Source organism: Herpailurus yagouaroundi, unplaced genomic scaffold (assembly GCF_014898765.1).
Source record: "Herpailurus yagouaroundi ecotype Mexico unplaced genomic scaffold, PumYag 159, whole genome shotgun sequence".
Lineage (NCBI taxonomy): Eukaryota > Metazoa > Chordata > Mammalia > Carnivora > Felidae > Herpailurus > Herpailurus yagouaroundi.
This window is the reverse complement of record NW_024412400.1, coordinates 46,576,247-46,584,559: the sequence shown is the minus strand read 5'-3', so window position 1 is coordinate 46,584,559 and position 8,313 is coordinate 46,576,247.

Sequence of the window (8,313 nt, the reverse complement as noted above, 5' to 3'; positions counted from 1 at the left end):
AAATGAGATATGTAAAATACTGAAGGAAAAAAAAGTAACTGCCCATATAAAATGCTATACATGTAAAAATATCCCTCAATGGAGAAAAAATGAAAATAAATAAAGCTCATTTGTCACCAGCAAATTCACATTATAAGAAATACTGATTAAAAATTAAAAAAACAATGGGCGCCTGGGTGGCGCAGTCGGTTGAGCGTCCGACTTCAGCCAGGTCACGATCTCGCGGCCAGTGAGTTCGAGCCCCGCGTCAGGCTCTGGGCTGATGGCTCAGAACCTGGAGCCCGTTTCCGATTCTGTGTCTCCCTCTCTCTCTGCCTCTCCCCCGTTCATGCTCTGTCTCTGTCCCAAAAATAAATAAATGTTGAAAAAAAAAATTAAAAAAAAAAAACATAAAAAAAAATAATACCAGATAAAAACAAAAATAATACCAACTCGCAAGAAGAAACCAAAATGTATGTGAAACATGGTATGTCTATCTATTCCCATCACTTCTTTTTTACCTTCTATTGGTTATTCACTTAATCCAGTGAAATAAGTCCAGAAAAGTATTATGATGCATCAAGACTGAAAACAATCAATCTTTTGCTCTCAGGGGATACACTAATGCACACAGAAAATCTAGAAGACTAAACCAACCAGAAATGAAATGTAAATTTAGCAACATTGCTGAATAAAATATAGATATTTCTTTCAACGTTTTATTTATTTTTGGGACAGAGAGAGACAGAGCATGAACGGGGGAGGGGCAGAGAGAGAGGGAGACACAGAATCGGAAACAGGCTCCAGGCTCCGAGCCATCAGCCCAGAGCCCGATGCGGGGCTCGAATTCACGGACCGCGAGATCGTGACCTGGCTGAAGTCGGACGCTCAACCGACTGCGCCACCCAGGCGCCCCAAAATATAGATATTTCAAACCCACTATCTGTTCACATGCTAGTAACAAATAAAGAATAGAAGTTTTAAAGGCAAACGTCGAGAAATCTATTAGTTTCCGGACAAAATAGAGTAATGGAGCAGATCTACCTTTCCTAACATCTATGGACAGAAAAACACACCGCAAAGAATAATTGAAAATATATGAAGCAATAGTTTTTAAGACAGTGAACATCAGGACAGAGTGTAATTCCTGAAAGGTTTGGAATAAGCAAAGTGAGTCCACTTATTGCCCTAGCTTACTGCCTTGGGAGAGTTTCCGGTGGCATAGAGAAGGGAAACCAGAAGCCTGGTGATCCCCTAAGATGAAGAAACAGACCAAGGCGTCCTTAGACAGCACAGTGGCTGTAGTTCACAGGACAGAAAACCATAGCAGAGAGCTGCACACAAAAAGAATTCCTGAGATCTGCAGCAGGGCATCCGTAAGTACTGATTGGCACATGCATAAGGAAAGAATATCTAGGGCAAAGGTACTTGAAACAATGAGTGTTAACAGTGATTAGTACTTACAAAGGGCCAGGAATCAAGTCTGTTCTAAGAGTCATATTGGAAAATCTAAACATTCATGGAGCACATTCATGGGTCAACCACACAGAAGGGCCTTACCTCAGGAGTGGGGAATCATCAGCCCCACACTGAACACTGCTCTGGTTCTGACCAACCAATCTTAAAAGTGAGAAGTGAAAGAGTCAAACTATTAAAAGAACAATCTGCAGCACACAGAAAGGTAAAATTTATAATTTCTGACACCAATAAAAAATAACCTAGCATGAAAATATGCTGAGGAATGAAATCCATAATGAATAAACAAATCAATGAATTAAAACTGAACAGACTGGCACAAATGTCAAAATTAGCAGCCAAAGAAAGTATTCATAATGGTAAACCAGAATGTTCTATAGGCTATATAGAAACATGGAAGGTATAAAAATGAGCCAAACTGACCTTCCAGTCTACACAAAATGACACAGACTCATTTATTCCTTGCTTCTTCTAAGTACAACTATAAACTCTGGAAAAAATGCAAGAGGTAAACATAGAAAAGCTCTAAAAGTTGGAAAGAAGAGGGTGGACAGATTAGGGGACCCAAGACTAGAGAAAAATCATAGCAGCACAACAACAGAAGGTGATTCAGGTAGGTTCATTCCAGCCCCAGCTCAAACAATACACCCTATAAACACTCTGTTACCTCCCTTCCCCCTTTCACTTTCCTTCCCCTCCTCCTTTCCTCCCTTCCCTTCCTTCTCTTTTCTGTAAGGAATACTTCTGTGACTTGGAAAAACATCTGAAAATGCATTTTTATAAATGTAGAAGAAACTGAATTTCCTGGGATGGAGCCTCAGTCTTCCCAGCTGTGCTCTGGGAGTTGGTTGGATTTCCCTGTGTATAAAGTAGATCCTCCAACCAGTTTCCTGGGATGGAAGGTCCCAGTTCACCCAGAAAGGAGAGGGTACAGGTTGGTCTGTGTCTCTGCAGGTTCCATTCAATTCATGGCCCACCTTTTCCCTGTCCTGTTTCCAGTGGAACAGGTGATCAAAACCCACACTCTCAAACTCTTACAGAACCTGGAAAATACACTCAAAAATTTTACCAATTTATCAAGATGGAATCTTAAAAATTTTTTTTAAACTCCAACATGTATAGAGCTTGTAAGTCATCAATCTTCACACACACACACAAAAGACAAAATCTGAACAATCATAAAGCAAAACCTTTTTCCTAGATTCATCAGAGAATTGAGGTCAGAGGACAAAGAACTCTCCAAATCTGGACAGATACGCAAGTACAAAGAATCACAGCCAAGATCAGATTATCTGAAGCAGAAACCACTGAAGCCAGGAACTGGTAGAAAGACTTAAATGATAATTTTGACAAACAGTTTGATGCTGAGTGCAGACAAGCTGGGGAGTTAAAAACTACTGGAGGCCCAGACAAAAGAGGTTCACTACCTTTCCTGGGTGTTACATCCAGGACATCCACTCAGTAGGTTGTCATGGTAAACAATGGAGAAAAATCCTTCCTATCTTGAGTAGGGGGAGAGAAAAAGAAAATATTGGAATTGTCTCAGATTATTCTAAGAAAGGCCTAATATCCACTGTAGAAAACTTATCTCACTTGGCAAAAAATAATTAGCCAACTCTATTCCTCTTTGATTTTCCTGCCTCATTTAAAGTATAAAGGGATGGGGCCGCCTGTGTGGCTCAGTCAGTTAAGCGTCAGACTTTAGCTCAGGTCATGATCTCGCACTTTGTGGGTTCGAGACCCGTGTCACGCTTTGTGCTGACAGCTGCTTTGGATTCTGTGTGTCCCTCTCTCTCTGCCCCTTCCCTGCTGGCACTCTGTCTCTCTCTCAAAAATAAATAAATAAATAAATAAATAAATAAATAAATAAATAAATAAGGATGAATCACTGGGTTCTACTCCTACTCTACATACTCTACTACACAGTGTGTGAACTAACTTGCATTTAAATAAATAAATTTATTATTAACTAAATAAATAAAGTATAAAGGGAGAAAAAAGAAAAGGTTAAGAAGTATTTTAAAAGATCACAGCTCAAAGACTCAGAGTCACAGAAACAAAAACAAAAACAAACAAAGCCCAACACCACAGTCTAAAGAGACAAAGCAAGCATCAGAACCTGATTCAGATACAACATTGATTTTGGAATTATCAGGGAATAACTGATAAATATATTTAAGGATCAATATATTGATCATTATATTTAGGACCAATATATTTAGGAATCTAAAGGAAAAGTAGGCAATATGCAAAAACAGATGATTAATATAACCAGAGAAATGGAAGCACTAAGAGAAACTTAAAAGGAAATTCAAGAAATAAAAAATAATATAAAAGAAATGAATAATGCATTAAAGGCTCACTGGTAGACTATACAAGTTCAAAGAAAGAATCAGTAAGGTTGAAGATATGGTGATAGAGAGTTCCTAAACTAAAATGTAAAGATAAACAAGGAATTTAAAAAATGAAAGAGAATATCTAAGCCCTGTGGGACAATTATAAAATGTAGAATATATACCTAATGAGAATACAAAGAAAAGAAAAGAAAAGAAAAAAGAGGAGTAAAAAAAAAAAAAAAGTTCAAGTAATAATGGCTGAGAATTTTCAAAAATTTACACCAGACATGAAACCACATATCCAGAAGGTGTAGCAAACACCAAGCAGGAAAAATATTTTTAAAAATTTATTTAAAGAATAAATTTTGAAAGAAGCCAGAGGAAAAAGCACCTTACAAAGAGGAACAAGGGTAAGAATTCCATGAGACTTCTCTTCACAAACGATGCAAGCAAGAAGAAAGTTGTGTGAAATATTTAAAGTGTTGAAGGAAAAAAAACCCCAACAAACTAGAATACTGTATGTAGCAAAATTATCCTTCCAAAGTAAAGAAGAATTTGGACTTTATCAGACAAACAAAACTGAGGGAATTTATCATCTATAGACCTTCCTTGAAAGAAATATTCGATGTTCTCCAAAAATAAGGAAATTTATATAGGTAAGGAATTCAGGTTTACATAAAGAAAGGAAGAACATCAGAGAAAGAATAAACTAAGTTAAAACCAAACTTTTTTCTTCTTATTCTTAATTGATTAACAGATACCTGCTCAAATTCATTAAGAGCAACAATGCATTGTGTCATTATCACATCTGAATAAGCGAAATGAATGACATTACTGTTAGGAGGGATGAGAGGGAAACATTGAGAACGCTGTGTTATATGGTACCTATACTAACAGTGAAATGCTACAGTATTATCCAAAAACAGATATAAATGGTTGTGTATATTTCAAGTAACCACTAAAAAATTTTATAAAATAAGTATGATTGATATGCTGAGAGAAAAAAGAATAATATAAAATGTTTGATTAAATCTGAGAAGGGAGAAGAGAGGGAAACATGAAGAAACAAAGTGATTTGTTCATTCAAATGAACAAATCAGGAGACTATAGATGCTGGAGAGGACGTGGAGAAACGGGAACCCTCTTGCACTGTTGGTGGGAATGCAAATTGGTGCAGCCGCTCTGGAAAGCAGTGTGGAGGTTCCTCAGAAAATTAGAAATAGACCTACCCTATGACCCAGCAATAGCACTGCTAGGAATTTATCCAAGGGATACAGGAGTACTGATGCATAGGGGCACTTGTACCCCAATGTTCATAGCAGCACTCTCAACAATAGCCAAATTATGGAAAGAGCCTAAATGTCCATCAACTGATGAATGGATAAAGAAATTGTGGTTTATATACACAATGGAGTACTACGTGGCAATGAGAAAGAATGAAATATGGCCCTTTGTAGCAACGTGGATGGAACTGGAGAGTGTGATGCTAAGTGAAATAAGCCATACAGAGAAAGACAGATACCATATGGTTTCACTCTTATGTGGATCCTGAGAAACTTAACAGGAACCCATGGGGGAGGGGAAGGAAAAAAAAAAAAAAAGAAAAAGAAAAAAAGAGGTTAGAGTGGGAGAGAGCCAAAGCATAAGAGACTGTTAAAAACTGAGAACAAACTGAGGGTTGATGAGGGATGGGAGGGAGGAGAGGGTGGGTGATGGGTGTTGAGGAGGGCACCTTTTGGGATGAGCACTGGGTGTTGTATGGAAACCAATTTGACAATAAATTTCATATATTAAAAAAATATATTAAAGGCTGAATTAAAAAAAAAAGAAACAAAGTGTAATGAACAGCAAATAATTACAAACGTGGCAGATACTAATACAACTTTACCAATAGTCACTTTAAATATCAATAGTCTAAATAATGTAAGAGCTGGCAGAGTGGATAACTAAACAAGACTCATTTTTTATTGTCTACAATTAATACATAGACACATAGAAATATTGTCTACAATTAATCGACATATTGTCTACAATTATATAGACACATAGATTCAAAGTAAAGAGACAGAGATACAACATGCTAACACTGATCAAAAGAAACATGGATTTATTACATTAATTTTAGACAAAGCAGACTTCAGAACAAGGAAACTTATCAGGGATAAGAAACATTATATAATAATAAAGGGATCAGTTTCCAAAAAGACATCAGAATCCTGAGCACGTATGGACCGAACAACAGAGAATCAAATTATGTGATGCAAAAAATGGTAGAAATGTAAGGTGAAATAGACAAAACAATGGTTATAACTAAAGCCTTTAATATCTCTCTGTTAGTCACTTACAGATCTAGCACGCAGAAAATCAGTAAAGATATGGTTGAACTGAATGAACAGTATCATCCAACTGAACAGTATCATTCCAATATCGAATCTCATCGATATTTATAGAATACTTCATTCAATAGCAGCAAAATACACATTCTTCACAAGCTCACAAGGAATGAGACAGACCTCAATGTGGGCCATAAAACAGCTTAACAAACTTAAAATAGAAATCATACAAAACATGCTATCTTGAATAATCCATAACTGAAGAGAAAATTTTAATGAGATTCAAGTGATCTATGCAGTGCAATGTGTGGAGAGTAATGGATCATGTAGGTGAGCTACTCAGATCTTAGATACTTTTTAAACTATTTTTGTGTATCCTGGGCTGAGTATGCTCTGTTTCAGATATCCTCCTGTGACTCATTTTGAAGAACTTCCCCAAGATGCTAAACCAGTACACTTTGTCACACATCAAATCTAAACAATCAGAGTGCCTCAAATTTCATACCACAACAACCACCACTCATGCCTTAAATGTATTTTATTAAATAAGGTAATATCGAAGCCCAGCTCTACTTCCTGGGGTCCAGACAGGAAGGCTGTGGTGCAGCCTACACTTCAGAAGTTTTGTGTGGAATCAGGCTACATTCTGAGGGTGCTATATTGACACCATATACTTACATGGCTTCATCACCTTCCTTTTCCCTACTTCCTATGTTATCTCACAGATTTCTCTGAGAGCACTTCCTTAAGAAATTATTGGTACACGTCTCTGTCTAGGGATCTGCTTCTGGACAACACTACCTATGACACATGGGATGACAACCAACATTTAAGCAAGAAAGAACAACAATCTTAATAACTACTCCTCCACATGATATAATGAGAATACTTCCCAATTCATTTTATGAGTTCAGTATAATCTTAATATCAATCCTGACAGGCATTACAATGAATATTGTAACTCATGAACATAGATGCAAAAATGTTAAATAACTTGTTGGCAATTCAAACCAAGATGTATACACACAACTAATTACATCTTGGTCATGGTGTTTTACTAGTTTGTTAAACCTATGAAAATTTTAAACACCCTTGGAAATATCTTGAGCATTACTAAAATGTTTTTAAAAATCTCATTTGCATAAGGTGTTAATTCACATGCACATGCACATTGCATAAGGTGTTAATCCAACATGGCAGAGTAGAAGGGGGACACCAAGTTCCCCCATCTCTCAAACACAGCAGTGTTGAGGCCAAAGGACTTTGAATTCTAAGAGTCCAGGCTGCAGGGTGACAGAGACGTCTCCAGAGATCCACAGGGACAACCTGGCAGGCCATAGGTACATGACTGCGAACTGGGAGAGACATAACGGAGGGATTCCCCTACTGTGAAGAAACAAAGGGAAGAGAGAGGCTGGGGAAGTGTAGGACTCTATCTGGACAATAGAAAAAACACAGACAGGGTTGGAGAAAGATCCAAACTCTAACTGTGGGGCTTCCACCAGAATGGGGGCAGCTGCCCTGTTCACACCCCTGGGGAGTCGGGGAGCCAGCCCTGGGTGTGGTGGCTAGGTCAGGGGCGCAGTCCACAGAAGAAAACAATCCCCTCCCCAAAGTGCTGTGGGAAGAAGGTATATATCCCTTCAAAGGACAAAGACTGCCTGTGTCCACCAACCAGAGGCCATATATCCATGGCATGGAGTGCAATTCCCTGGAACTGGGGCACAAGGAGCAGGACTCCTTAACATCAGGGTTTAAATCCCAGCAGAATGCAAGAGAGGTACGGGAGTCAGCAGAGCAGCACAACCACTTCATTCATGCCCGCGGCACGGTGAGGTTGGTCTGACAGAGTGGTTTGGGACACCTGGTCCATGGAGTAGACTGGGGGAGTCACCATTTTTTTCCCCATCACCACCAAGGTGGGGCTTCAGGGAACTAACAAGGGCCCACAGTAGAGGCAGGAGCCGCCTACACCAAATCACACCCCTCTACACCTGGTAACTGCTTATCTACAAGATAGGATTGACACAGAGGAATAAGATAGACCCCTCCTCCCGACCAGTACTGCCACCAGTTTCAAGGCAACCAGCTGTTTGGCATTTCCTGATTTAATTCTTGGACAATTCTTAGTGTGTGTGTGTGTGTGTGTGTGTGTATTTTTCCCCTCTGTCCTATTTCTTCCCTCCTCT